This window comes from Myotis davidii, unplaced genomic scaffold (genome assembly GCF_000327345.1).
Source record: "Myotis davidii unplaced genomic scaffold, ASM32734v1 scaffold709, whole genome shotgun sequence".
Lineage (NCBI taxonomy): Eukaryota > Metazoa > Chordata > Mammalia > Chiroptera > Vespertilionidae > Myotis > Myotis davidii.
The window spans coordinates 200,602-208,660 of record NW_006300219.1 but is presented as its reverse complement, the minus strand read 5'-3'; positions in this window follow the sequence as shown (position 1 = coordinate 208,660).

The window sequence follows — 8,059 nt, the reverse complement described above, 5'->3', positions numbered from 1 at the left end:
AAACATATGGCACATGACCCTCTCCAATCTCAAGCCAATTAAGTCTCAAAAAACTTAGAAGCTTACAGAAATTTCTGTTTTAAAAGAGCAAACACTGAACATATGGACTCCTTTCATATGGCTCTAAATAATAACCTATATTTATTTAGTAGAGGCCCAGTGCATGAAAATTCATGCACTGGAGCAGGGGGGCGGTCCCTCAGCTCAGCCTGCCCCCTCTCACAGTCTGGGAGCCCTCAGGAGTGGGACATGGCCTGGAAATCAGGAGAAGGTGACTGGGGGGCTGAGGGCGGGCCCAGCCGCACTGTGTGCCTGTTGCCCTCCCACCCCTGGCTGGGCTGAAAGGACTGTGGAACTCCAGCAGGGCTGAGAGGACTGGGCGCCGCCATCTTTGTGATGGTGTGATGGTCAATTTGCATACTCCCTCTTTATTAGATAGTATTTATTTTTACCAACCCATCTTTGCTCCTCCAGAGAAACCATGATGAGCCCAAAGTTGGACTGTCTCCTAAAAAATGCTAAACCACTTGCTAAGTAAGTGGTTGCCACTCAGATTTATTGGTGGTGGTGGTAGGGGTCTCTGCCAAGTCATTTGTTTAAATAAAAGTTCATCATAATTAATAACACATAAACTGAAAGAACCCAGTGATAATAGCGCCAATTATTTATCATGTTTCTTCATTGTATGTATATAGGCCTTGCCCAATAATGGCCTATATGATATCAAAGCCAGTCTGAGATGATTGTTTTTTTGTTTTTGTCTTTTTTTTTAATTGAATTTATTGGGGTGACACTGATTAACAAAATTATAAAAGTTTTAGGTGCACAATTCCACAACACATCATGAGATGATTGATATTTGAAAATAATTGTGGGGTGGGAAATATTGGCAATCAAAGGTCTATCCTTTTACTAAATTAGATCACCAGAAAGCAATATAGCTATGCTATTTATTCTAGGTCCCTTGGTTCATTATTGTTATTGTCATTATAGATCTGTTATTGATATTTCTTCAAGAAAAAATATCATGAAACATTTTTGGAGCTTTGAAAATTATTCTTGATATATTGTCATTCTGTTTTTTTTTATCATTTCTTAGATATCAAACCAGAAAATACATTCCATTTAGATTTTGAAATTATTTTATAGTATCCCTTCTTTGGTAAACTGTTATGCTTCCTTTTGCTAGTTGTTGGGAATTATAATCATCCTATTGACATTTTTATTTGATTAGGAGGAAGCACAAGTGCAGTATGTACCTTCACCCAGATTTTTCTATAACTCTTCTCCTCCTCCCTCTGTCTTTTCCTCCATGGCTTACTTAATGCTTTTATCTTTATTATAATGGTTCTATTATATTTATGTAGTTTTGCAGATTCCTTTGAATATATTTGGTGATTTTCCTGCCCTATCTGGCCTACCTAGGCTTCTAGTAAAGTTTTAGTAGTTTGATCATTTGCCTTAGTGAGAAAACTAGAACTATCATTATGTGGTATTAGAACCACGTGATGCTTCACTCATTTTTCAGAGAAGTAAATAAAGCTCAGAAAGTGGCTGTGACAGAAGCAGCTCTATGTCCACTACTCTTACTAAAAATGTGGAAAGCAGCTCCTAATTCATTTTACACAGCATAAAGGTCTTCATGATTAATAGAAAGGTACTAGAACATTTTTTATTTCATGTTAGTAGAAGTTGTATTTTTCCCAGCTTTTTTTTTTTTGGCATCTACTCCTTCTTACCCAAATCTAAATAAAGTCCAAAAGGTTGGTAAGACAATTCTCCGTTTAAATTTTGAATTTTAATGTTCTAATTCATTTATGTAATTCCAATTTCTTGAGTCACACCCACTAAAAAACCAAGAGCCCAAATTAACTGGCTCAAGACTCTCCCTACCCAGTCATCCTGAGATTCCAGACTAAAATACTTACAAACTCTCCATATTCTCCCAGGATCCCTTGTCACTTTTATATGAAGGGGAGTGGGAGAGAAAACAGCATAAATTCCTGTCCCCTCTACCTGAGCAGTTGGAATCTCAGGTTAGGATCATCTGCTACAAGGGCCATGAGGGCAAAGGGACTCTGTGTGTCCCTCTGCAGCCAGCGTGATCCCCCACTCCCATCAATTCCCACTTCTCTCAGGACGCTTCCTACACAGCATTGTCCCAGGAGACTGAGGGCCATCATTATACTCCTGAGGCCTGCTTAGCTCAGGTGTCCTCAAGTGACCCAACTTGTAAAAATGAATAATTTGTATATGAGTTGCCACTGTATAATAAAATTGCATCTCCCTAAAAAATGTTTTCTTTAAATGATTGTTTTTTGGGGGGAGGGGTCTTTATTAAATACAAGAATTTAGCTGAACCAAGGAACTATAATCTATAATAATAAAAGCATAATTTGCTAAATAGACTGGACAACTGAACAACCTTCTGGATGTCATTACGGACGTCCTTCCAGATGAAGCAATGGTGGTGGGGGCGGGCGCTGAGGCAGAGGTGGTTAGGTGTAATCAGGCAGACAGGCAAGCAGGCAAGCATAGTGGTTTGGGGCAATGAGGCAGGCAGGAAGAGTGGTTGGGGCAATCAGGCAAGCAGGCAGGTAAGCAGTTAGGAGCCAGCGGCCCTAGATTGTGAAAGGGATGTCTGACTGCCAGTTTAGGCCCGATCCTAAACTGGCATTTGGACATCCCCCAAGGGGTCCCAGATTGCAAGAGGGTGCAGGCTGGGCTGAGGAACCCCCCAACCCCTGTGCATGAATTTTGCACACCGGGCCTCTAGTAACATTAATAGTTAGCTAACACTGAAAAACTTACAAATAGTTTTTGAAACTTGTGTTTTTCTTAAAGGAATGCCTAACAAACGATCTCAAATCAGAGAGATATATGTTTTATTTAAATAAACTAAAATCTCAGAATGTTCTCTGAACCAAATTTATTCATCAGTCTCCACCTTTTTGTTGCCTACAAACTGGATCCTACTGTTAATAAAGCGCTATCTTATTATCACTACCTTTACTTTCCCCACTCGACAGCTTTTCCTTTATTGTCTAAACAAAACAAAGGAAGAATGTGTACATAGTCTAGGTAGGAGAGAGTCAAAGTCAGGATTTGTCCCATAGCCAAGGGGAAGCTCCAGGGTATTATCTCAGGGTCAGATTTCATCTAAAATCATGGGCAGATAATTTAAGTAATAACAAAAACAATGAAGATATTGTTAGTTAACATTTACTGACATCCTATTATAGGTGATCAATTAATCTGCCCTTTTCCTTCTTTTTAGACTTAATTATCCCTTTATTTCCTAATTCACAAACATTTAGTGAATCACCTTATATAGGTGTTTGATTATACTCATTCATTGATGGATAACTTCTATGAGCTAAGTAGCAACCCCTATGTTGTGAACATTAAAAAAAAATCTCTGTTCTCAGAAAGTCTACGTTCTAGTGGGGTGAGGGACAGACAACAAATCTATGTATGTCAGGTGGTAATAAGTGCGATCAGGAAAAAAGGGTGGGCAAGAAAGAGTGATAGTAATAGAAGCAGAATGGAAAGAGTAAAAAATGTATAAAGGTATTCAGGTATTATAAATACAAAATTTTGTTTTAAAGTTTTGAAATTGTTAAAGGTGCTTTCCTCTTAGAATAAATCCAGATAATGTAAACCTCATTAGGGCAACAATTTTGAAATTTTGACCCTAACTTGCTAAAAGTCCCCTTGCTGTGTATTTGTATCCCTTTCGAAATGGTACCTGGAAAAGGAAAATAATCTAAAGAAGCATGAGCATATGACCCTGGAGGTCACCTTGTCCTTGTAAAACACCATTTGTAGCCCCTCTGACGTCAATCAGGAAGGGTTGACAGATGATTCATCTTTGTTTGTACAATTGTTGGTTCCTGTTATTGTTTTTCTCCTCACATTTTAGTTAATCATTTGTTTGAGTTAAGTTAAATGCCCATGTGTTTATTAAGTCTTTTCCTACAGTTTCATTTGGACCAAACCCATAGGTGAAGATATAGGTGTAGGTAAGGTCTCATTTGTGATATAAAACCCCCTCCTTTTTCCAAGGGGTGCACATGCATGCCTGGGAGCTAGAATGAATGGACCCAGTTTGTAAAAAAAAATCATAAATATCCATGCATAGATTGGTGGATGAAATGTGCCACTCTTCACACAAGCAAATTTACTTTGAAGGTTCTATTTCTACTCTGAAATTACTGTAAAATTTAAAATAATTCCATATTGAGCCATTGACCCAGATCCACATCATTAAATAACAAGAGAGGGGAGGGCACAAGAATTTAAGGATAAACACAGAAAGGACAGACACCAGACTCACCAGGATTTCAAAAACCCAGATCTGCTTATGAAGTACATTCTAACCCAACGTCACTCCTAAGATATGCAGACCTGAAGGGAATAGCTTAATAAAACTCTTCTATTTCTTAGCCAGGGTGAGGCACAGTTAAATAGCATGAGGTCTTTAGCAAGTCATGCTCAGTTTCTCCTTCTTAGCTTTACAGCAAACAGGAGGCACTCTGGAGCTGACATGCTCTGTCTGGATTGGGAAGGCTTCTTCTTACCCTGTTTGTTAGAAAGCTCTTTGTCCTCAAACACAGAAAGAGGTAAATCTCACTACCATCAACAGCATTTTTCTGACCAGGCTCCAAATGAAACTTCAGACCAGACTGGAATCTTTCAAAGCCAGGCTGAGCCTAGGCTGGACCTTGCTTGTAGAAACAACTAATGACTTTCTGGTAATCACCCAAGTCAGAGAAGCCTACAAACACTTTGAACAGGGCTTTGGAAATGAAAAGGAAGTTTCTTCTCCTAGTTCATCTCATCACCATCTGGCTAGCTTTTACTATCTGTATTGCACTATGATTAAATAATTTTTATGCCATAGATTTCTGCTAATTAATTGTAATTACCAAGAACAGGAAATTTCAGCATGACCAGCATGTTTACCCAGAATGGCGAAGTTGGAGAACTGCTCTTTAAGAGATGTTCCTGGGATGGTCGAATTTTAAAAGCTGGATGGAGCCTCTGAAATTCACTGATTGAAAGAGTTCACTAACAGATGAAGAAATCTTGTGAATTAACCCAGGTCTGGCAGTTAGTTAGTAGCAGAGAAAGGACAAAAGCACCGGCTTCCACATTCCTAGTCCAATGATGTTTGTAGTACACTCTGCTGCCTCCAGAACTGGTTCAAATCAGAAGCAGCTGCTCCTCTTGGTTTGGGTGGATTCATCAAATTCAGAATGGAATTTGGTCAAAATGTCTCATTGCATCATCACCTTGCTTTGAAACTCTGAGTTCTTTGGACATAGAGTTCTTGTCTATGTGATGTGAACCAATAAATTCTCTGGGGAAAAAAAATCAGTGCAAACACTTGGCTGGTGTCTTAGAGGAGAAAAAAAATCTGGGTGATTGAATTTTAAAAAAATTGAATTAAGCTACTTTTTGCATCCTGTGGACACTTGTATTTTCTCTAGACTAACTTGTCCAAAGCTGAGATTGAGACATAGAATTGTATGGAAATTGTGCGTTCGCTCTGTCAATAGCAGCATGGACATGCCGGTGACCAGGGTGACCGGGAGGCTCCACATTTTAGTTTTGAAATTGTCAAGCTATATTTTCACTTTTGAACAGCAGAATTGTTTTTTCAAATAAAATAGATATGTTTAAGTGTTTACATTTAAAATAATAAATGTGCCCTTTCTAAAAATAATAAATGAGAAAAATAAAATTGCCTCAATGAGCTAACATTTGAAAGTGTGAGTTGTGGGAGTTAGTTTTAGTGTTAGAGCAATGTCAGCACATAATTTACTTCTGTATGTGAATTTACTGGTACCAAAGTTATTCGTCTAGTGTATCAAGTGCCCAGCACATGATCTGGCTTATGGGAAATGTCAATGAATCAATGACTCTGATCCTGTGAGCTTCATAAAAGTAGGAGGTGCATCAATTCAGCATTTAATCCACCCTTTTCTGAAATTACTTCATCAAAGCAGGCATACAATAAATATTTGTTGGATTAGGAGGTACTGTAATGCGTTGGTACCTGATGAGGTTAACTAATGGTGGTCCACTGGGGAGCTGAGGCCAAGTCAGTGAGTTTAATGGGATGCCTAACTGAAATGTGAGAGACAGATTAGAACTGAATGTACCAGCTTGCTTCATACAGACTCTTCCTTTTGTGGTATATTTAATTAATGGCATTGTCTTATCCACATGGTCATCAGGACAGGGACACTTTCAACTCTCCTTCTAGCCTTACTCTCTTCCTCTTTCAGCCAGTGATAAGCCTTATAGATTTTATTTTCTATAAAATGGTCCTTTTGGCCTCTTCAGACTATCCCCTTTATCACTGCTTTCACTCATGTCTTTATCATCGTTCACCTGGACTATTGCCATAGTGCTGTAATTAATATACCTTTCTCAAGAATCTACTTTTTCTACTACATGTTCTGCTTTGTTATAAAGTTTGTTTTCTAAAACCCTGATCTGGTCAATTAGCTCACCTGCTTAAAGGCCTTCAATAGCTCCTTACTACCTGTAGGCTAAATTTCAAACTCCTTTGCAGGACATTCGGGACATGCTTTTCATCCACACTCACTGCTCCATCTCATGTGGCCCTTACCTAACCTACACAGAGGGCACAATTCTCTGTGGGGCCTCTGCTCCTTTGTTTGTGTTATTCTTCTGCCTGAAATGCCCTTGTACACGCTGCCTATTGTGCCTGTCTTCCAGTGGACAGCACTTCCCATTGCCGTAGGTACCCTGTCTCTTTTTGCTCATCACTTTATTCCCAGGGTTTAGTATAGTGTTTAGCACAAAATATATATCCAATAAATATTTATTTGATTAATCCTATATAATAAAAGCCTAATATGCTAAGTGTCTGGTCAACCAGTTGTCCATTCAACCAATCAAAGTGTAATATGCTAATGATATGCTAAGGCTGCTCAACCACTCGCTATGACGTATACTGTCCACCAGTGGGCAGATAGCTGACTGGTTGACCAGTTGCTATGATGTGCACTGACCACCAGGGGACAGACTCTTTGACTGGTAGGTTAACTTGCTGCTGGGGTCTGGCCAATTGGGACTGAACAAGATGGGCCAGACACGCACTGGAGTCGTCTCACGGTCCCTCCCTGGCTGGCCAACCTCCCACATTCCTACTGGCCCCGATTGTGCACCAGTGGGATCCCTTGACCTGGCCTATGCCTATTCACAATCTGGGACCACTCAGGGGATGTTGGAGAGCCGGTTTCTGCCCAATCCCATAGGTCAGGTTGAGGGACCCCACTGGTGCATGAATTTGTGCACCTGGCCTCTAGTAAAAATATAAAAAGGCTGATAAGTATGAGATTGCTTGATTCAGTTTGGCACTATACATAGTAGCAACACAAAGACTGATAAGACATAATCTCTATACCTTTAGAGAGTTTGAAATATTCAGTGCTGGCAGGAAATATGAAAGCTGTCAAAAGAACAGCACAGACTGTAATAAGTAAACCCTATAGTGGTCTCCTAAATGCATTCCCTGCCTATGATTTCTACCCCTCCCCAATACAATTTGTAAATGTTTTTCAGATTCATCTTCACAAGTGCCCTTTTGGTTATATCAGCCCTTATCTTAAAAACCAAATGTCCTGTGATCCTTGTTACCAAGAGATAAAAGTCCAAAAACAAGTTATTAAAGGTATATTGTCTTCCTAAAGGATCCAGTCCTTTGTTGCTATGACCTGTCCTTGGGGATTCTGTCAAGCTTCCTGGAGCTTCTTACACTTCTGTAGCCTGTGTTGGTGCATTGCTGAAGGATGAAAAGAGCCAGGGTAAACCTAAGGCAGTAATGCTTTCCTGGGAGCAGTCATCATCTGTGAGTATCCCAAACCTACCCCTGTTCTCTATTTTTGTGACCCACTTATTATGCAAATCATCTCATCATAGCATACATTCAGGGCCCTTCTGCCTGCAGGAGCCTCAGAAAAATATCTGGGGCTCTCTCTCCTTGCCTCTCTCAGTCCTACAATCAGGATCTACAACAGACACT